Below are 23,746 nucleotides of genomic sequence, written 5' to 3'. Positions count from 1 at the left end.
TAATTTTTCTCCTATCTGTCATCCATCCCCTGCACGCGTAGGCAGACCCAATGAGGGCTCTTTGATCTATGGACTAAAAACCGCCACAAATTCTACAAAAATAGAGTTGATTTTTCAGTTGGTTGGGAAATAAAAGATTTATATGAACCTCTTAACATAGAAGTTTTTTTTTCGTTTTTTTCTGTTTGTTTAAGTCATTAAGGGGCCGATTCATGGAACAAACGTGCGCCGAAAATCTACGCGCAAGCAGGCGCAAGCAGGCGCAAGCAGGCGCAAGCGGAAAAAAAGAGGCGCACGCGCACGCGTGCGATTCATGGAAGTCCCTGCGCGTGTCTTCCTCGGGATGTGCGCCAAACCCGTGCATGGCGCACACGTCACTGCAACATCCCGAAAGACGTGCGCGACGCGCACAGTGAAAGCGCACAACCTCTGCGCATACACTAGAAAGTGGGCGGAACACAGGGCGTAACGCGCGGAATGGGGAACAACTTGCGAAAACAAGGGCGTAACTGGGGATGTACTGCAGGGAAGCAGAGGGAACGCCCACACACACCCGAACCACACGTATTCATGGAACCGAATAGGGCAAAGCCACGCACAGCGAAAGACACGCACAAGCTGATACACGTCCGCCACACGAAGGCAGGCGGTAGCGTCCCTGCGCATTACAAAAGTGGCAACATACAGCAATAGTGCCTGTCCGAGCGGGGCACGTGTATTTCGGAGTTGCGCGGGAAGTTACACACGCGATTGAGCGGGGTACGTGTATTTCAGGGGTTCGCGTGAAGTTTTCCACGCGATCGGGCCTGGGGGAGCGGGCTACGTGTATTTCAGGGGTTCGCGTGAAGTTTTCCACGCGATCGGGCCTGGGGGAGCGGGCTACGTGTATTTCAGGGGTTCGCGTGAAGTTTCTCATGCGATCGGGCCTGGGGGAGCGGGCTACGTGTATTTCAGGGGTTCGCGTGAAGTTTTCCACGCGATCGGGCCTGGGGGAGCGGGCTACGTGTATTTCAGGGGTTCGCGTGAAGTTTCTCACGCGATCGGGCCTGGGGGAGCGGGCTACGTGTATTTCAGGGGTTTGCGTGAAGTTTTACATGCGAATAGCCTGTGCGCGTGTATTTCAGGGGTACGCGTGAAGTTTTCCACGCGAATAGCCTGGGCGCGTGTATTTCAGGGGTGCGCGGGAAGTTTTACACGCGAATAGCCTGGGCGCGTGTATTTCAGGGGTGCGCGGGAAGTTTTACACGCGAATAGCCTGGGCGCGTGTATTTCAGGGGTTCGCGGGAAGTTTCTCACGCGATCGGGCCTGGGGGAGGGGCTACGTGTATTTCAGGGGTTCGCGTGAAGTTTTCCACGCGAATAGCCTGGGCGCGTGTATTTCAGGGGTGCATGGGAAGTTTAACACGCAAATAGCCTGGGCGCGTGTATTTCAGGGGTACGCGTGAAGTTTTCCGCGCGAATAGCCTGGGCGCGTGTATTTCAGGGGTTCGCGGGAAGTTTCTCACGCGATCGGGCCTGGGGGAGCGGGCTACGTGTATTTCAGGGGTTCGCGTGAAGTTTTCCACGCGAATAGCCTGGGCGCGTGTATTTCAGGGGTGCGCGGGAAGTTTTACACGCGAATAGCCTGGGGGAGCGGGGTACCACTCACCGTCTGCCTTGCGTGTAGTAGAACGCGTAGCCAACACCCGCTGTGAAGTAATAGCGTGTGAAATCCAACGGATGGAAAACACACGCACCGCACAAAAAGCATGTACAGAACATAACGGCACGCGGGATCTCCAAGCCCTGCCAGGGCAACGCCCGTGCGCAAAACGTCACAGACGCGCTTACGCTGTAAGGGCCTTTGGTCCAATGAAATCACGTACGCGTGCTGACGCGCTTACGCGCTAAGGGCCTTTCCTCGAATTACACGCTGACGTGCAGATTTTTCACGTGCCAAATCACTCCGTATCAAGCTGGCCACGCGAAAACACACGGAAGACCACGCTCCTGCCCAGAAGGCCGAATCACTGCCCCCCAGTGCCCCGAGCAGCCTCCCACGTGCCATCTGCTGCTGCCTGCCTGCCTGCCTGCCTGCTGCCATCGTGCCCTGCCATTTGGTGCCTGCACATCAGTCATCTGCAGGGGTCCAGTTGCTGTGTCCACCCCTGCTGGTACAGAAGACTCCCGACTCGAATAACATCGCTCCACAGCCCAGCCCCAGGACCCAGTTGCCCACCCACTCCTGCCCCTGGGGTTGCCATGTCGGGCACATCCACATCTGACCCCAGTGGCAACCCCCGGCCAGAGGGGCAGAGGGGCACCAGCTTCACTGCCACCGAAGTTGGTGTCCTGGTGGAGCAAGTCCTGGGGCAGTATGATGCCCTCTTCGGATCGTCCCACGCCAACAGGGAAGGACGGGATAGGATCTGGGCCGACTGTGTGGTTGCCATCAACGCGGAGGGGGTGGCAACCCGCACCATCCTGAAGGTCAAGAAGCGCTGGGAGGACTTGAGGTCCAGGACCCTCATGAAGGCCCGGCGCCTCGTGGAGGGGGGCCGGGGCCACATGAGTTCCATCCAGTTGAGGGTCCTGGAACGCGCACACCCAGCGCTCCACGCCCAGGTCCTTGAGAGGGAGACCCGTCTGGAGTTGAGCGGTAAGTGGCCAAGCATTGCTGTGTGAGACAGGGCATGTTGCAGTGTGCTGGTTGTCTGATACTTTCCTGCATGTGTGACATAGGCCATGTACGCATGTATGTGTGCAGGACATCATGGGAATGCATGTGCGACCTGTAATGTGTGAACCGCACGGTTGTTGCATGTGTTTGAATGCGACATGGGGAGCCCTGTGCAGATTGCACACATGAGAGCATGGCAGTCTCTGTTCCTGGACATGGGTGGGGGCGAGGGATGGGTGCTGATGCCAGATACATATGTGGTATCCATGTCTGTGTGCCTGACCTGCGTGTCTGTGACTTGTGAGTGCCATGGATGCATGACACATGTCTGTGACAATGTACAGATTCACTGATGCAGCCTAGTCATCCTTGTATGCACTGTGATTGGAGTGTACGGGGGCAGATGGATGTGACTGAGGTGAAGTGTGTGCATGTGATAGGCATGACCCATGATGCATGTGAGTCCCATTACATTGTATGATTCGAGAGTCCATTGGACATGCATTGAAATGTCCATGGCACGCACCATGACTGTCACTGTGTGTGTTTTGCCTGGACTGACACATGTGTTGTGGTGTGACATGATGGAAGTGTACTTTGACAGTGGCACTCATCTGCTATTGCTTCCTGTCTAGGGGACCATTGTACAGTACCCTGATGCTTGTGTTCTATGTCTCCCTCTACGCAGCGGCTAGTGAAGGAGAGGGCGGAGACGGCGCTGTGGAGCAAGGCGGCGGGGATGCCCCCACGGCTGCAGCGGAAGGGGTGGGTGAGCCCCCACAGGGGCCTGCTACGGCGGTAGACGGCGAGGAGCCATCCAGGTTGGTGGTTTCCACAGAGGAGGAGGAGGCCGCCACTGAGGCGCACATGGGGCCTGGTGGGGGCATCCCTGCTGGTGCAAGTGGTGCAGTCCAGGGGCAGGGGCAGGAGACAGCACAGGTCACCGTGGAGGGGCCTGTGCATGTCGCTGTCCCTGAACCTGTGGGTGCACCACCTTGCACCAGCAGGGATGCCCCGTCCCAGGCCCGTCCGCAGGTAGAGGGGATGTCCATGTCATCTGACTCCCCTCCACCTGCGGACGAGGGGACCCCTGACCGTGTGGAGAAGGTCCTGATTGGGGTCGCGATGCGCACGGCTGTGATTCGTGATGCCGTGCGTGCTTTCCAGGAGGAGCACGCACGTCATCACGAAGAGCACCGTGCCGACGTGGCCCAATTGGGATCGGCCCTGTTCCGGGGTTTCCTGCATGTGTCGGCCAATCTGGCGGCCCTCTCCTCCTCTGTGGAGACTATACGCCAGTCGTTCTCCTTGCCGTCTTCCGGCCCAGATGCCACCAGGGCCCCCTGTGGACCTGCCCTGACCAATGCAGCCAGCTCGGTGGGGATCCAATCCCTGCCACAGTCGGGAGTCAGAGGTCCAGCAGGGGTGGACAACACAGCAACTGGACCCCAGCAGATGGAGGATGTGACGGCATCATCGGGCAGGGCACGTGCACGACGGCGTCGGTGGTTTCCATCATCCTGGATGCCGTCGTGCTGGCAGAGGCAGTGACGTCGGAGGCAGCAGCAGGCTCGACGTGGGAGGCATCATGGCTCGGGGCCATCAAGATCAGAGGGGCAGGCATCGGCCGGAGGGCAGGAGAACCCTGGGATGGTAGTGTCTTCCGTGTGGGAGCAGTTGGTCCAGCGGATAGGTGCGGAGCGGCAGCGGGCGGAAGAGGAGCGGCTCACCATGGTCAGGGCGGAGTTCTCCATGCGTCGGGCGTTGAGGCGGGCTGAGTGCCTCGAGGAAGCTCGCAGGGAGTTTGAGCTGGACATGGGGTTATCCCTGCGAGACCTCGGGGCCAGGACAGAGTCCCGCCTCCAGGACATCGACATGGAGTTCGATGATGCCCTGGCCGGCAACATCACAGAGTGAGCCGCAGGACTTGCCCGCTGCCATTGTATATAGTTCTTTAGTTAGTTAGTGTTAGGTTTCCTTTATTTTTTAAGTTTTTTTTGGACCGCTCGGACAATGGCCACTTTTCTGTATATATTTTTTTTATTAGTTAGTAGTAGTAGGTTTCATTTATGGTGTTGGGCTCATGGACCCTGGGATATTCTTGTACATAGTTTGATGTTTGGAAAACATTTGTTGGATTTATATTTGTGTTCACCATGAGGCAATGGTTTTTCCTTATTTTTCCCCCCATTATTTTGCTTTGGACTACATTAGTTTTTGGATTCCTTTGTTTTTTGATTTTTTCTATTAGTTCTCGGACATGGACCATTTGTTTTGTCATCCCCATTGTTGTGTGTTTTATTTCTTTACTTCATTTTCATCTTTAATACATATATTTATTACTTACATTTGTGGTATTTTCTCATTGGTTTCATGCATGTCATGATATGGGTTTTGACATTCACTTGCACCCATTGTGTATGTGTGTGTGACGGACATGTGTTCATTTACATACTTGCCATTGGGGTTGTATCATGTAATTGCATCTGCTATGTGGTTGGATGCAATCCTTGGCTGGGTGTTTGTGCTGGGTATGCTGCCCATTACTGCCATGATTGCGTTTCGTCAGGACCTGGGGGGAGGGGGACATGATTGGGGGCCTGCTGGGGGGTGGGGGTGCAAGGGGACATGAGTGGGACATGGTTGGGGGCCTGCTGGCAGGTGCCCCACAGTGCTGGGGGGTGGGGGTGCAGGGGGACATGGTGGGGGCCTGCTGGGGGTGCAAGGGGACATGAGTGGGACATGGTTGGGGGCCTGCTGGCAGGTGCCCCACAGTGCTGGGGGGTGGGGGTGCAGGGGGACATGAGTGGGGGCCTGCTGGGGGGTGGGGGTGCAAGGGGTCATGCGTGGGACATGGTTGGGGGCCTGCTGGCAGGTGCCCCACAGTGCTGGGGGGTGGGGGTGCAGGGGGACATGAGTGGGGGCCTGCTGGGGGGTGGGGGTGCAAGGGGACATGAGTGGGACATGGTTGGGGGCCTGCTGGCAGGTGCCCCACAGTGCTGGGGGGTGGGGGTGGTGGGAGACATGGGTGGGGCCTTGTGGAGGCTGCCCCTGGTGACTGGAGGGGTGGGGGTGGTGGGAGACATGGGTGGGGGCCTGGTGGAGGCTGCCCCTGGTGACTGGAGGGGTGGGGGTGCAAGGGGACATGAGTGGGGCATGGTTGGGGGCCTGCTGGCAGGTGCCCCACAGTGCTGGGGGGTGGGGGTGCAGGGGGACATGAGTGGGGGCCTGCTGGGGGGTGGGGGTGCAAGGGGACATGGTTGGGGGCCTGCTGGCAGGTGCCCCACAGTGCTGGGGGTGGTGGTGGTGGGAGACATGGGTGGGGGCCTTGTGGAGGCTGCCCCTGGTGACTGGGGGTGGGGGTGCTGGGAGACATGGGTGGGGGCCTGCTGGCAGGTGCCCCACAGTGCTGGGGGGTGGGGGTGGTGGGAGACATGGGTGGGGGCCTTGTGGAGGCTGCCCCTGGTGACTGGAGGGGTGGGGGTGGTGGGAGACATGGGTGGGGGCCTGGTGGCAGGTGCCCCACAGTGCTGGGGGGTGGGGGTGCAAGGGGACATGAGTGGGACATGGTTGGGGGCCTGCTGGCAGGTGCCCCACAGTGCTGGGGGGTGGGGGTGCAGGGGGACATGAGTGGGGGCCTGCTGGGGGGTGGGGGTGCAAGGGGACATGGTTGGGGGCCTGCTGGCAGGTGCCCCACAGTGCTGGGGGGTGGGGGTGCAAGGGGACATGTGGCTTGGCTGGGGGGCATGCCCATGGTGGATGGGCTGCCTGCGGGACATGACCAGGGGTGCAGGGTAGTCCCCTGTGGTGTGGGCTGCCTGCAGAGGTCGTGGAGGGGGTAGAGGGGAGACCTGGGAGGACCCACACTGGCAATTCACCTCTTCAACTTCCCGCACAGCCACGTAATACACTGCCCCACTCGCACAGGCCCAATCGCGTGTAGAATTTCTCGCGCACCCCCGGAATACACGTATCCAGGCCAATCGCGTGTAGATTTTCTCGCGCACCCCTGTAATACACGTACCCAGGCCAATCGCGTGTAGATTTTCTCGCGCACCCCTGAAATCCACGTACCCAGGCCAATCGCGTGTAGAATTTCTCGCGCACCCCTACCCAGCCCAATCGCGTGTAGATTTTCTCGCGCACCCCTGTAATACACGTACCCAGGCCAATCGCGTGTAGAATTTCTCGCGCACCCCTGAAATCCACGTACCGAGGCCAATCGCGTGTAGATTTTCTGGCGCACCCCTGTAATACAGGTACCCAGGCCAATCGCGTGTAGAATTTCTCGCGCACCCCTGTAATCCACGTACCCAGGCCAATCGCGTGTAGAATTTCTCGCGCACCCCTGAAATCCACGTACCCAGGCCAATCGCGTGTAGAATTTCTCGCGCACCCCTGAAATCCACGTACCCAGGCCAATCGCGTGTAGAATTTCTCGCGCACCCCTGTAATACACGTACCCAGGCATATCGCGTGTGGGAACACCCGCACACCCCTGAAATACACGCGCCCAGGCTATTCGTGTGTGGAACTTCCCGCGCACCCCTGAAATACACGCGCCCAGGCTATTCGCGTGTGGAACTTCCCGCGCACCCCTGAAATACACGTACCGTACTGGAATCGCGTGTAAAACTTCCCCTGCACCCTGAAATACACGTACCCTGCTGATATCGCGTGTGGAACTTCCCGCGCACCCCTGAAATATGCGTACCCTGCTCGCACGGGGCCAATCGCGTGAGGTACTTCCCGCACACCCCAGTGATACACGTAGCCCGCTTGCTGTGCTGGTACAGGGTTAGCGCAGCCCTTTGCGCTGGATTGGGTATGTTGATGGCTTTTCCCTGCACGGGAGGCGTTCTTGGGGGCGTAACTGGCGCTCCTGCAGGGTCGCTGCGCCACTGTGCGCCACGGCTGGTTTTGGTGGCTGGAATCCATGAATACGCTGTGCGCGGAAATGGATTTCAGCGCACGCGGCTGGCGCAGGGATTCGCACGCGCACACTGTGCGCCAGCCGCGTGTGCCACTTGTGCGCTGAATTCTATGAATTACCCCCTAAAACTGTTGCACAATTGAAAAAATGATTCTGCTACACATTTGAGTAATATGTATTTAGCAGTCTCCTTAAGAACTTTGCACAGTACATTTGCTCAGGTTTCATCTACCTCCTAAGGTAGTATATGAATTTTGCTTCTCACAATCTGTTCTTGTTCCTACATTTCTCCTTTCTTACTACTTGTGACTAACTTTGGAGGCACGTTTTTCTCCCTTCACACTGGGTTTCTGTTCACACTCAATAACTTTCACTTCTTTATCTCTAAATCAGGATTGGGGTTTCGTTGACCACTGACTTAGAGGATTTTCAGCCCTAAGTGGGGAAACCTTTTATTTCCATGTGCCTATTACAGTGGACTGCACACTAGAGATTGATCCACGGTTTTATACAGGAATTACATTAAGTGTGTCAACAGTATTCCATTTTCTTTGTATTGTGTACTACCATTGTGTTTTCTTCATTTGCATTGTATATTGTTTAAATACAGACAACAAATTATAATAATTTTCCACTTAACGGTTACGATGTGTGTATTGTTTTAATCAATAAATCATATACCAAATGAGGTGATCCGGATCAGATTCAGTTCAGGCCCGATTTGGGGCACATCCAAAGGTTGGAAGCAGCATTTTTTTGAGCAGCACTTATTCTCTTTGTGTTCATTCCATCCAAATCACTGTCATACTCCTCATCACAGTCCTAATCATAGTCCTAGCCCTAGTCACAGACCTAGTTGTAGTCTTCATCATCATCACAGTTCTCATTACAGTCCTAGTCCTCATCATCATAGTTATAGCCATTGTCAGTTCTAGCCCTTGTCATATTCATTGTCCCAGCCTTCATTTGAGTCCTAGTTCTAGTCATTGCCCTAGTCACAGTATTATACCTGATAAAAGTCTTAGGGCCTCATTACGACTCAGGCGGTAAGGGGTTTACGGCGGCGTAAACAGCGCCGACCCTTACCGCCTGATTCCGAGGTCCCTTAGCGCCATGGAGGTTTTAACACCTGTTTTTAGCAGGTGTTAAAATCCATGGCGCTAAGGGACCTTGATGTTAATTACGCCACCGTAATTTACGGTGGCGTAATTAACGCCTTCCCCACTCCCATTATGCCCTATGGGGCAAAAATGGGAATGGGGAAGGGTAAATGGGGATTGGGGACTTACCGCCCCGCCAACCTCGGAATGGGGTGGTAAGTCCGCCAACCACCATGGCGTAACTTACCGCCTGGGTCGTAATGAGGCCCTTAGTCCTCATCACAGTCTTCGCCCTGGCCACAATCCTCCCCATGGTCATTGTCCTAGTCACTGCCTACACCTCATCCAAGAACTTGTCCTCATCATAGTGAAGAGGGATGGGGAAATTCTCCCCCTCCTCCCCGTCCTATAAGATATATGACACGGAAGAAGGCCAGAAGGTTACCGTGAACACCCATACTATTTCAAACCAATTCCTAGTGCTCCAATGATAGACAAGTATGTCGAGAGGTATCCTCTCAGCCAGCCCTACAGGCCAGGAGCTGTACAAGTCTACGCCAGAAGGTATGAGGAGCCCCAGGCTGCCACTAAAGAGTCCTCAATTGACAGTATCGATTATAGCACCAAGAAGTCAAGCCATTGACGTTGTTAGAGACACCATGACCTAGCAGCGTTAGACATGAAGCACACGTGCCATCTACACATCGAGACACAAACACACATTCAAATACATAAAGAACATGAGCGTACAGTTCTATAGTTGGAGGACAGATACAAATAAATGCTGTCACTGCTTTATTATTTTGTAATTAGCTAGATGAAACAACGCAAAAACCGCAAGAAGCAAGAGATCCTGAGTAAAGCTTGCAGATGCTTATATGTAAATAACCTAATGGAACTGCAGGAGCACTGATGGGACCTAACATATGAAAAGTATAGAATATCATGGACACTGTAGGAACTACATAATGGTTTAGGAAAATTGCAGTAGGCCACAAGCCTCTCAGCAAGAGCTGAGCAGAGGTGAATTTAGGCTGGACAAGAGCAAACATGTGAGACAGGACCCGCTGCAAAGGCCATCAGATACGAATGACATTCCATTCCCTGAGCGACAGTAACACCAGCTGCAATAAATGTTAATAATTCTTCATAATTCAGGGTGCAGAGCTCGAAATCATGGTCTCTGAACACGTGACCTGGCTGACTCAGACAATGGACAGCGCTGGGAAAGGGAACCGATCTCATGCCGCCAGAAATAAGCTTGCAACAAAGATGTTACTATTTGAGACAAGTGTTGCACAAGATGAACGAGCACTCTCATAGTCTAAGGTGGTAAACACAAGTTACAATGCAGACACATAGTCATTCTTATTACCTTGACAAGGTACACCAAGAGCTGAGAACCTTTGCGGATCCCAGGCCTTGGCACGTCAGCTCTAGCCAACCACAGTCCAGTATCTTAGGGGTGGGTAGCAACGGGCAAGAACCAATTGCAAGACCCTCACACTGCAACATTGTTAGAGATAGCAATTTGGGGATGGGTGAGGTCAGCCACCTGACATGCAAGAGCCAGTAGATTAACATGTATAGTGTCTGCTATAGGTGGTCTATAACTCAGTACCCAATCCAGTAGTTTTTCTGGAGAGAGGCCCAGGTTGTGACGTCACTCTGATGCAACTTTAGGACAAAGCTGGCCTGGGAGGCCAGGAGATGTTGAGTGGTTCACTGACTCCTTCTATCCTACTACTGATCCCTGTTGGTTTTGCTGTAATAAACCGCAGTTTGAACTTGCCATCTGACTGAGTCTACGTTACTTTTGGGGGAAGGTGTTGGGCCTTCCAAGAGTCTGTGAACTCCTAATGGCCCTCTGGTCTACCTCAGAGTTTGTCCCAATAGTTTGGTAGCAAGAGAATGGTTGGCTGCACCAGCCCGGCACCAGGTGGACACCTTGGCCGCCGAACCTGAGAGTCTGCGGAATGCTCGCATATTTTGAGAAGATGAGAACACATGTGCCCGATTAAAGGTTGTCAGGAGCCCTGTGGGAATAACCTTTCCCAAGGTCAGTGAGTTGTCCTGGCAGACCAGGACGGGGAGGCGAGTGCCTTGATGGTGAGCCGGCAGCCGAGCAGCGCTAGCACAACACAGAACTTAAGTATTGACCAAGTCCAACAGCAACTTTGGGTGTGAGGAAGGGTATTGAGTATTGTGAAGTATTCTTTAGTACTGTTGAGTATTGTAGAAATATTGGTTTGTATCATTATAGTGAGTAGGGACAGGAGCAGAGGTGGAAGTCAATTTTTTATGTTTAGGGCACATTCTGTCTTTGAGGCAAAAGCTCTGGTCATAGATGATGATATTCCTGTGAGGGTTAGCAAGGGAGCTAGCCTAGATTGCGGAAGGTGAGTAGACTGGTTAAGTCTCCTGGAGTGAGGTGTTTCATATGTTAGATGATGCAATGGGTTCAGTTTGATCACAAGAGAATATTGGTATATTCTGCCTGGAGAGCAGGAAGACAGTTGTGGGCGTTTTGTGTGGATTTGGGAGTAACATGCTATTACAGAGTGTGCACAATTTTGATTTACCTATATTGTCTTGATAGTTTGGTGATGTCACCCTTAGGTTTGCATATATGATACAGAGAGTTTGAGATGGTGAGGAGCTAGTGTTGAGAACTTGGAATTGGTAGATGAGGTGAACCAGTGGCGGTGCTTGGAAGGTCCAAGAATATGGTTTGGTCCCTGAGGAAGGAGTGATTGTGAAGGAGGGGCTGATAAGTTGTAGAGCCAGAAGGGCTTGTAGAAACTGGAAAGTATTATTATTTCAGTGTGACTTTTATTCCTGAACAGCGGATTATCAAAACCCTCCACTTAAGGTTAGGTAAAGGGTATTGAAATGTATGAAGGTAACAGTGAGAGACTACTCCCCTTCAGCACTTGTGTAAGACACTTCTGCCTTATAAGGACAAAATATGCAAATATAGCATACAATGGTCCAAAAGTACAGAAGGTAAATTAACCAAACCGTGGAAGTTTCTCCAAAGACTTCCAGCAATCGCTATTGACACACATACACTGTGCATACAAGGGGAATAAATTGACCAAACGCATGGCCATATTCGAGTTGTGGTGCATGTTTCAGGAGGGAGAGGGGGATACCGTGATGCGTCAGTGGATACTAAGCCAGCAGGAGGTGAAGGACCAAGGGACCCATCCCTCCACGCCTCCCCCTGCCCCTCCAAGTGTAGTATCTGATGATACAGACATAGAACACAGGATGTATCCAATAAGGGAACTAAGGGCAGCAGAGGGGTATTGTTTGTGATTTCAATCTCACACTGAACCAGGAATCAGGCAGGTTTGCAAAGGTAAATATTTATGTATTTAAAATGCAATCACTATATATTTTAATAGGTAAACAACAATCACCAATGGGGTGACAGAACCTGAATAATATCTTTAATACACTAGGAATCAAGGAATGAGCATAAAACAAATGCAGCACAGAAAATAATACTTTTGTGTTGGTTTGGTATAAATGGCACTATTGTTAGGGGTTCCCCCGCAACACCCTGCAACCCCCCAACAGGCAATTAAATAGATGTGAGGAGAGAGCAGGTATTCAGGAATGGCACAAATCATACAGAATATCCCTCCCACCTTCCCCCTTCAAACACAAGAGAAAGACGGAATTGACTTTTCAGCTGTCAGTATGGCTTTGAAATTGTCTTTGGAATTGACTGAGCAAAAACACCAAATATGGTCAAAAATGTTTAAATGATCATACATTCCTACAGGAGCGGCTTTGAACAGTTGCACACAATCACAAACAATGATTTAGTCAAAAGAAAACATTTGAAATCTTAAAGTCCAAGTGGGAAATAATTAAAGCTAATTCGCACATGTAAAAACCTTTCAGAATTTCAGTTCAGTTGAAATTTTGCTTTTATCATAAAACTGAGGAAGTTATAGAGGTTATAAAGGTTGTTTTTGTAAAATAGGCACGAGAATGGAGAACAGAAATTCGGGATTAGAAAAGACAGATAGGTTTTCTGATGCCATCTTAAAGACTACAAAAAGGATAATGCCACACAGAAAGGTCATTCATGGCCGCTCATAACAATTCATGTATGATACTCTAGTTTCCGTTTGGTTTGGGAATTAGTTTTCTTAATCAAGCAATAAGAAGTTAGGGTTTAAGAACTCAGATGAAAAAAGAGTCAGCGCAAAGATAGTTCTAGCAATACTATGGTTCTGAATTAAAGATGGGATGGGTTTGAGATTGGGATCATACAATGCAGATATAGTATGGTCACTTTTCTTCCTATTAATACTTACAAAATAAGCTATTAATTTGGACCGTCAGTTATGGTCATGGATTGGATCTGGTCTAGGAAGAACAGCACATCAGGCACGAGATTGGATCAGCTAGGCTGGTCACCGGATTTGCACGGAATCTGCCCTGCTTTTTTGTGGATATTTCAATCAGCTGGATAGAGAATTTCTCAGGCAAGCCTTGTGGTAGCAGCCAGAGAATTTCAGGATACTGGTTCAAAAGGCCTTCTCACACCACAGCGCTTCACTGGGTTGCAAGAATAAGTTTGAGGATGTAGGTCTTGCTGTAATCAATAGTTCTCTACTGCTTTGCAAGAGTCTTGGCATCTGGATCTGAAAGGATGTTAAAGCTGGATGTAGAATGCTGGATCAGAGTGCTTTGCCGGAATCAGGAAAGTGAGTGAATCAGTGAGTCCCTTTGTGTTGTCAGCTGTCTCTATTTATCCTTTCAAATGACATCACAAAATGGGTGTATGGGCCAGCTTAACTAAGCTTGCCCCTGCGAGCTGGGATTGGATCAAAACCTCATCTCTGCCTTGCAACTGAGTGATTGCATCAAGACCGGATGATGTCACATTTTATGGTTTGCTTTACAGTTCTTAGAAACCTCCCTTTAGCTACTATTACCAAAATCTGATTTCATCCTAAATACATATTTCTACATTGGTCACCTTTATACAAATCACACATAAAGATGCCATATTTTATGTAGTAGCTGTTCCTCAAAATCCCACAGCTGTGGGATCTTGTTTCACCTTTTTACAGATTTTTGCCCTTTTCACCATGAACACATTATCCACATTTTCTGCAAATTACCACAAATGTGCGCGTTCAACATGGGGATGTGTGTGTAAATTCTAGTATTAACACGTTTCACATAAAACCACATATATTGCCATTCCTGTCCAGAGCATTTTACACAGTTCTGCCGCCTCTCGAAACGTGCAGCCAAAAATTAGAATAACCGATATGTCCTTGGTATATTTATCACCACTTTGAATCACAAGTTATGAGTCTTTAAAAAATGTTCTTTGTTCATGCTTAACAGCAAATGGTCCGCCCATTTGTGTCTCCCAGCAGTCCAGGAACAGGCCCCTCCTTGGGAGTCCCTACCAGGAGCAGTTTACGGTCCCTTTCACACCTCCATTTCCTGGGCTGAAGCTCTGCCATTGTTAATTTTCTTCCTGTAGACAAAAGCCTGGGATAACCCACAATTAGCATCTCCCAGTGAGTTTCTGTTGAGAGGATTTTCCATCCCCCTGGGAGAAACCTGCTTTTCCAGTTCTTGCAGCTCAGCCAGGTTAATTTATTCTTAATTAAAATCCAGCAAAACCAAACGTATTGCATCAAATCACATAAATACATTACTTTCTTAGCCTTCAATCTGTGGGATCAAAAACACAACTAAAATCTGTATTTCGTTTAGCAACAATCCTTTTTATGTTTGCTAAGCCGGCAAACTTTTAGTTTAATACTTTGAAGTTTCATCAGGGGCTCCTCTGACAGCTGTCATCCACAAGCAGCCCAAGGTACTGCACACAGATTTTGACAGGGGCTGTCAGTTTACAGACAATCCGTTTTTTCTGAAGAAATGTTTTGCTCTTCACATTTAGGACTTTGTTTGTTTGCAATGCTTCATAAGATTACATGAATTCTAGTGCCAAGCAAGATTTTGGATGTTGAGAGGTGTTGTGTTATAGGCATTTTGGAGTTTTTAGCACCAAAGCAAATGTCATTTGTAGGCACATTTTTGAGTTTCAATTGCAAAGTGCTGCTTCTCCCTCTGCACTCTGTTTGCTGGTCATGGAGCCCACTGCCACATTTCCGGCAGTGTGTGCTCTATCCCACCACTCATGCACCATGGGTGGCAGGTTGTGCATCCATTCTTTTGTGTGTTGCAGAATTCAGGTTTTGTAGGTTTTTGGAAAACACAAGGGTTTTGCCACCATTGTTGCAGTCTCTTTCACCATAACTAGCAGGCTGATGCCGCATAGCACAGCCGAGTGGGTCAATACATCCCACGGTATTTAAATACGACACATAAACCACCACCATACACTAAAGAGGATAAGCAGAAAGGCGCAGGGCAGCCAGCTAGTGATGCAGGGGCAAGCAGTGAGGCACAGCAATGCGCGATGGAGGAGTTTGAGGGCGTAAGCATGAATTAATGGATAGCAGCGCAGGTACTTTTAAAGCTTCAAAGGAAGACAAATGGGGAGGCAGAAGGGGCGACCAAGGCAATAGAAAACCTGAAGAGGAACAGCGACATGACAGACTGGGCAGAACTGATGGAGGAGGACAGAAGGCAGAAGGACAGGGAAGTAAGATTAGAGCACGAGTACACAGAGAGAAGGAGAGAGGAGAAAGTAGAGCAGGAAGATAGAGAATGAAGAAGGGTAGAAGAGAAAGAATACAACAAACTATGATACTTGTTGTATTCTGAATTCAAACGGAGTAAGGGAGCCAAGGAAACTCTGTTGTTACACAGTCATGCGACCGTGACTTGTCAGTCAGCAATCATTAAGGAAAGGGCGCTGAGGTCCACCTGGAAGGGAACCCAACAAAATAGGCTCCTCACACACAAAAGGATAGAAAAGAAAGAACACTTGGAAAGGGAGCGGGAAGAAAGAATAGAGAGGGTTCTTAAGGAAAGGAAGAGAGCGGAAAGGGAGATGAAGGAGAAAAGGGAGAGGGAGCTGGAGAAGACAGAGAGACAGAGAGAGATAGCAGAGCAAGAAAAACACAAGTTGGCAGAGAGGGAGCAGAGAAAGTCGCAGTTGGCCAGATTGGCAAGAGAATGAGTCCGCTGGGAGGAGAACAAGTGAGCAATAAGGGCTATGAAGATACAAGCAACATGGTAAAGGGAAATAAATAAATCGGGGGAGGACTGACGGACAGAACCAGACAGCACAAACTCTCGGGGTCGGAGCAGAAACAAGGGAAGTGGAGCAGGCCTAGGGGCTTGCGCAGGAGGTAGCAAGTATGATTTAGTAGACATTGACTTTAGCATGAAACCCAACACAGACTTGACATGGAGGAGATTAAGCTTTGCCGATGATTTCTGTAGCAACATGGACACAGGATCTGAGAACGAGGACAAATACAGCAGGGACAAAACGGGGGAGCAGTACCGATCACAGTCCACGGGGCTGGGGACAGACAAACGGGTGTAGTGGGAGTTCAGAACACATGCACACAGAGAAGAGGGAGGTGGCTGAGATGAGCAGACACAACAGGCGGACAATCTTTGCACCACACACAACTCATATGTGAATAGACGAAGGCTAATGGTGTGATGTATGAGAATTCTTCTTGGGTGTGATGTAACAACCACCTCCAAAGCCTGCATTTGGGTCTGAGTGTGTTATGGTTACATTTTGGAAACAAAAGCTTCACTTGGTTGGAGGGTTCCAATTATGAACGGAACTTAAGTTGTTCTCTACAGAATAACATGTGCAGGTGACCCCTGAGAAGAACATCTGCTTAAGATTTTCCAGATGTACATGGTAATGCTTGAATGATTCTCAAATGTTTCTCAGTCTGAATACTGGTTTTGCAATATCTAATGTTCTTTACATATATTATAACAAGCATATTTAAATGAATGTCGATGCTGTCTTTACAGGGGCATGGCTGATAAACAGGGATTCGTTTTTGCTACAGCGCAATATTGTCATCTTGCTACAAACAGTACTTACCAACATGCTAACATGCCATCCTACGTGTGGTCTTATCTATCATGTCTGTATTTTCTTTCAGGGTGGTATGGTCCTATTTTGTGGACTAGTAGCAAATGTACTGTTGAGGGTTACACCTTCCTGTTGGATATTGTATATGGCCCTAAGTAATTGGGTTCGAAATTATGTTTTACCATTTTTGATAATGCCATGCTGGATGGTACAGAAATCAGAAACGTTTTATGGGCCTCTGAAGCGGGCGGTTTAAGCAGCGGGTTTCATGCCTCAGGTGCACATGTAAAATGCATGAAGTATTTAACCAGCGCTGGCTGGGCTGGTTCTTCATGGGTGTGACACAAATTCATGCCTATACATTCAAAAGGAAATGAACAACGCAAAAACAAATAACTTTGCAAAAAAACGTGATGCAGTGCCAGGATGGATGAAATTGGCAGCTGTGCACTGGATCTTCATCTATTAGAAGTTTCTTATATCTTAGAAAGATACTCACTGAAAATCTTTTCACCAGATGGAAATAAATCTTTCTCTTTCTTGTACATCACTAATCTTCCTAAAATATGTATTATATGTAGACAGATTTAAAAAAAATACTTAGCATTCGCTTATTTGCAGGCATTATGACTGATATAATCTTTCTTAGTGGAGAATGACAGCACATATGACACCTACCCAAATGCAAGGCTTACATTCGTGCTAGCCTGTAGTTTGTTTTTCCTGGGAGACTCACAATGGTATGGTATGGTAATGTGTATTTGTAAAGCTCCTGTACACAAGACAAGTGTTTCAAGGCGCTCAAGGAGGAGGGGTACAGGGGGAGAAAAACAACAGTCATTCAGAGCCCTTGAGTTCAAGGTATGGAACGTTCAGATCGTGCAAATGCACAGATGATACAGGAGAGGGGAAGGGAGGGAGTACAGAGCACGGGGGCGGGGGGAATCTAGATGTGCCCAGCTGGTCAGAAACTGGTAAAGATCAATGAAATCCAGAACATTCCAGTTTTTGTAGTTGGTTGTGAGTGTCTGTGAGGTGTGGTCTTACATCTGTGATTGCATAATTGTTTGAAACAATTACATTATTTTGAATATTCACAAAGTCTCTACACATGTTTATATTGGAACAACATAAGTCATTTCCTCTGTGAGTAATGCGATGCCTGGGTGCATGCAAATAAAACAAAAGAAACACATAGCTGGAACAATCTGGAGCCTTTGGAATTTTAAGGCAAAACTGAAACACCTAAACAGATATTCGCCAGTTATGGTAGAGGACTCTCACTGTCCTTCAGCCACACACTGCTTATAATGTCACCCTTGGCGTCACATAGAACTTGACCAATAAGATCATTAATGACATCAACGCTCAAGCCACAGCGCATGCTCAACAGCCATATTTATTATTTTTTTATTTTATTTGTATAGAGCACATCAGCCTGTGGGCCTCGTGGCGCTGTTACAGAGGGAGGAGAGTTGCAAGAATACATATAAGGTGTACACAGTTCCTATGGGTACAGTGAACGTGTGTATGCTTAACTACGATGAAGTAGTTCACACAGTGTACAGTATTATACATATACATGTAGGAGTATGCAGCTAGCGTGGTCACAAGGAGCGAGGGTACTCATGGCTAAGGTGAGGCAAGTGTGTGATCCAAGATCATCCAAACAGCTAAGTTTGAGGGCTTTGCGAAATGCAAGGTGGAGTAGTTCATTCCTGACGGTGGGTGTCAGGGAGTTCCACTGTCTCGCCGCGATGAAGGGGAAGCTGGCACCTCATGCTTTGGCGCGTTTAACTCTGGGTACAATGAGTCAGTGGGATTATGGAGTTCTGTTGGGTCGGGGCAAGCCGGTTCTGACTATTTTTGAGGACAGGTAGGGGGGACTGTATGATTGATGCATTTGTGTGTGATTGAGAGGGTTTTGAATAGGATACGTTCTTTAATGGGAAGCCAGTGTGCCTCACGTCTTGCTGCAGTGATGGGTTCGCTTTTGGAGATGTTAAGGGCAGCTCTGAGTGCGTTGTTCTGGATAGTTTAGAGTTTCATCAAGTTTTTTGAGGATGTACCAGTGAAGAGGATGTTGCAATAATCCAGTTTTGAGCCTTTTATCGCTCGTGCAATAGAGAGGCAGTTTTCAGTGGATAGGTATGGTCTGGTTGTGTTAATCAGCATAGTGTGGTAGGCTGCTCAGGAAGCGATCGCGCTTACTTTTCGTGTCATGGAAAGGGTGGCATCTAGATAGTCTCCAAGTGTCTTCACAGATGGGGAGACAGGGATCTGGATGTTGCCGATAGTGAAGGAAGTGTATTGGTTGTTGATCTTATTGAGAGTTCCCTGGGGGCTAACTAAGAGGATTTCTGTTTTGTCCCTGTTAAGTGTATGTATCCTAATTTAGTACCATGGCCCTCAATGTTCACAGGGCACAGACTGTACACATCTAGAGCATGCATAGTGCTTGAAGATATAATGCCCTGCAGGGGTTGCTCACATGCAATTACACTAGTCAACCACACCTACAGGACAACACCTATGGCCATGGCCTTTGGGCACTGCATACTCTCAGTGCTGTCATCCTGCCTACTACACTGACAGAGCATGCCCACATGCCACACACTGTGGCAACTACTCTCATGTCATTGGTTTCAGAATGTCCCCTGGAGCTTCATCCTCATCTCAGAACCTATAGTGGGACATGCCTCGGTGTATTATGCCCTCAAGGTACCTACAAGGCACGGTGTCCTGCAATGCCCTATGGATTCTGCACAATCCCCAAACCTAATAGCACTATTCATATATCTCAATGAGCATGGCTTCTACTTTGGACATGGCCTGATCCAATTCTCTCTGGATACAGCGTCAGCCCATAATATCCGCGGATTCCATTGATGCCTTGGTGATGTGATACGTAATATTATCAGTAATGTCCTTGGTAATGTAATTTGCATGTGTGACGCCATGAAGAGTGCATGGCCAGGTCAGAGGTGTTGCTATCACATTGCATCCATTCTGGTGCACTACCATTTGCACTATTCATAGTGCAAGGCCTTTTCTGATGACCTGAGAGACCACCCTCAGAAGCAATAAACGCATGGCATTCCTGCCAACTGGAGGGACATCCCATACTGGCATAGGATGAGTTCCAGAGAACAAACAGTCTTCCCTACATCCATCATCATTGTGTTCCTTATAGAACAGGATTAATGGTGCTGTAATGACCTTGTTAATAGCTTGCATATTTCCCCGGCCTGCATTATTAATTGCAATTAAATGTTATTGACGGATGTCAATGTCAATGCATCATCTTTTAGGACCTACAACGTGTGCCAGTAATCATGCAGAGCGTGTGGCATATTATGATATCAATAACATATTATCATATCAATGGTATTTGTGTTAAGTCATTCAATATCCCCCTCAAGCTGTGCAGTACTAGTGACAAACCTAAGCAGTCCTGAACTGTCAACCTCATGACCAGTGTTACCTAATCTCATCCTCATTCTGTTAGTGCCTGGCTGTATGAGGCATTAAGGATCTTCTCCGCGTGAACAGCCCCTGTGACGTAATGGTACATTCTCAGGATACATAGTGACGGATCTGACGAAATGATGCATGCTGGGAAGTAGGTGCATCACATGTAGCAATGCACCGACAAGTCCTGGGTGGGCTGAACAAATGTATGATCTGTATTTGCATTAACTAGATTATTTATGCATTTGCTAAAATGTTTTCCACAACAGTTATCAATCAAGCCAAGTAATACAGTAACTGCAATCAATTCAAAGTGCAGAGTATACATATATAAAAATAATATCCTCGCACGCAATCAACACTATTTCCAACCATTAACTATTTATGGTATATTATGGAATCCGACACCATTTTATTTCACTGTGCAAAAGAGGTCCCATACATTCCTACCTTAATTACCTTAACTATTTGTTCTACTTCCCAGTCATTAAACCTACAACATCATGCGAATAACAGAATAAATGAGGAAGTCAGACACATACGGTAACTATTGCACTATTGACAGTGCTTTTCTAGTGTATCTGCTAAGTTAAAGCACTGCATCAGAGAAGTACATCTTCCCTACTAATGCTTTGCCACTATGTTTCCTAGTCTTTTTCTGCCATGCTGCTTCCTGAAATGAGCTGCTATTCCTTACTCGATCCCAAGTTTGTCTGTCATGGCAGAAACATTGTGTTTCCCTTATAGGACTGATTCTACTTTACCACAATAGTGGCTAAAGCCATTGCTCCCTTAGTCTCTTTTAGGGAAGACACACCGTTAGGACATGGACTTCAGTTTCATCATGTAATGAGCAGTACTGGCACTCCAGAGACAGAGGTTGTATAAGGGTAATCCCTTACCTCAGTTCCAGTAAGAGGGAGCGTTCCGTCACTCCCAATGAGTCCTGATAGTTCTCGAAGCCTAAGAAGCGTGTAAGCTGCAAAAAGGCCATTGGCATGCTAGCGCCATTTCCCATCAACATTCTCTCACACCATTCCTACTCCTTAAGTGCCTCTTTCAGTAGGGTGCTAGCATGCAATCCATAAAAGCGGGGATGACCCTATAGCTCAGGCAGATGAAGTCTGCCTAGCACAGATTTGACGTCTTGAAACCAAGGCACAACTTCGGGGCCAGTTGTTGACAAGAGATCTTGCAAGGATTCACAATAAACTTTGAGATTCTCATAGTTCCAACTCTTTACAGAATATAAAAGGGGGTTCAATCTCAGACTGTAGGCAATTTATTTTATGCATAGTTCCATTTTAGTTGGTATTGAAGGGGAACTCAGTGTGAGCGTAAGTAATGGCGTTTTTATTTTCCTTTATTTCCAATTTTGTACTATTACTTTGCCCCCCTTTTTCACATCCATACGCAGAAGCAGATATTGGTTGGCAGTTTCACAATCTCTGTGCTGCTATGAAAAGGTCAATACTGTTTCCTCTCTTCGTGTTAGGACGCAACTGCTTTCGTCTAACTGGAATTTCCAGTTAGGTAATCATATGTTTCGACTTTCTCTATTTTATTACTTCCTATTTTAAACTTTGCCTGTGGCACCCTTTCCTTCTCTGCGATTGACAGACCATAATGATCGGCCATCTTGTCCTTAAGTGAAATCACTGAATGTGAAGCACTGGTGCTTTTATTATGGTTTTACTAGGTGGGTATTCCCAACTTAGGCATGTATGGCAAATTCTACAAATGCATGCTGTATTTGTCAGGTGACTTTTGCAATCCTGGCTGATTTCCTGACAATCTACTGTAAGTGACAATATCAATGTAGCTAGAGGTTTCCAGAAAGAAACGCCAATGTGTCAATTCCCGCCAAGTACACGATAAGTGGTACCTGTCACCTCCACGGTCCTTTCCCTTGTGGTGGGGAACAGATAATGAGATTAATATACCATCCATACCTAGATGTGATGTCTTCATGTGGCTACTCCACGGTCAGGGCTGTACTGATCACCCATACAACGTGCTTCAACATCCCACATCCTAATTGTGTCTGGCCCAGTGTCACCAGAAGATGTTACATGCACTGTGCTGTTGGTATTTCAGGTTTTCATGTTGCTGCTCTTCTACATAAGGATGTGTGTGTGGCGGCGGGAGGATATGTGTGTGTGTGTGTATGTGCATGTATGTGTTTGTGTATGCGTGTGTGTGCTTGTGTGAACAGTTTTCAAGTCAAGTACATATTTATTTGAACAGGATCCAAATGCTATAGCATACAGTACAATAAAATATATTTGTTTATTTTTATTTTGTTTGTTTATTTATTTAGTATAGCGCGCAAAACCCAGAGGTAACAGGGCGCAACAGAGGTCAGGAAGATAGGATTACATAAAAACTTGGTTACAGAATAAGATAGGCATGAGAAAAAGAGCATTGCATTTACAGTTACATTGTGTGGGATGTGCATATATACATATAATTGAGCGAAAGCTTACAAATTTACATATTTAGTGCTGTGCATAGGGGCAGTTCGGTTGCATTTACATATTTACATATTTAAGGCTGTGCATGGTAGTCAGGTTATAGCACTGGCATGATCAGATTAGATGGCAGGGTTAGTCGTGAGGATCATTGGCCCGCAGCCAAGTGAGGGTGTTTCGCCTGAAGCTATAGTAGGATTGGTCTGTCCTAATGTAGAGTGGGAGGGCGTTCCAGTGTTGGGCTGCCAAGACAGGGAAGCTGCTGCCGCCGGTTTTCTTTTGTCTGAAATTGGGTACCTGCAGGCAGTAGGAATTAATCGATCTGGTGGGGCGGGTGGACGTTTTTTTCTTTATTCTGGATGCGAGATAGGGGGGGGCTGCGTTGTTTAAACATTTGTAGGTGAGTGATGCCGTTTTGAGGGAGATGCGGTCGTGGATTTTAAGCCATTTGTGTTCTCTCCTTTTGTTGGAGATGTGTTCCTTAGAGGGTAGGTTGAGGGCTGTTCTGAGAGCGTTGTTTTGTAGTGTCTGTAGTTTGTTGGTTATGCATTTGTTGGCTCCTAGGTACATGGCGTTGCAATAGTCCAGTCTGGATAGTATTAGGGCGTTGGCTATGATGATGCAGCTAGCTTGGGTGAGGAAGGCTCTGCTTGCCCTAATTAGCTTGCATGTGTAGGCGGTGGAGGATGCTAGTGAGTTAACTTGTTTTTTTAGTGACATGGTTGCATCAAGGTGAAAGCCTAGTGTTTTCACTGTTTTGGCCACTGTGATGGTGTTGCCATCAATGTTGAAGGCCTTATAGTTGGAACTGAGTTTTTTGAGATTGGTATTGGATCCGAGGAGCAGGATTTCGGTTTTCTCATCATTTAGACATAGACCGTGTGTGGCCATCCATGCCTGAATGATGAGATATATTTTGTTTACCAAGGCCGTATCTGAAGCGTAGTTGCCTGAAAGGGGTATGAGGATCTGGGTGTCATCTGCATAATTGGTATATGAGACACCCAGTCTGTCCAACTTGTCAAATAGGGGCTTGGTAAAGATGTTGTAGAGGGTGGGAGAGACGCAGGAGCCTTGGGGCACCCCACAGGT

General features: G+C 48.3%; 1 protein-coding gene across 2 annotated transcripts in view; it reads left to right on the top strand.

The window, feature by feature from the left end:
* PLCXD3 (phosphatidylinositol specific phospholipase C X domain containing 3) overlaps positions 1–23,746 on the top strand; it is a 959,690-nt gene that overhangs the window by 587,227 nt on the left and 348,717 nt on the right. The window lies entirely within an intron of this gene.

The sequence above is a fragment of the Ambystoma mexicanum genome, chromosome 6p (assembly GCF_040938575.1).
Source record: "Ambystoma mexicanum isolate Mex_15411 chromosome 6p, UKY_AmexF1_1, whole genome shotgun sequence".
Classification (NCBI taxonomy): domain Eukaryota; kingdom Metazoa; phylum Chordata; class Amphibia; order Caudata; family Ambystomatidae; genus Ambystoma; species Ambystoma mexicanum.
The sequence above is the reverse complement of the archived record's forward strand: the minus strand, read 5'-3'. Positions and strand labels throughout refer to the sequence as shown.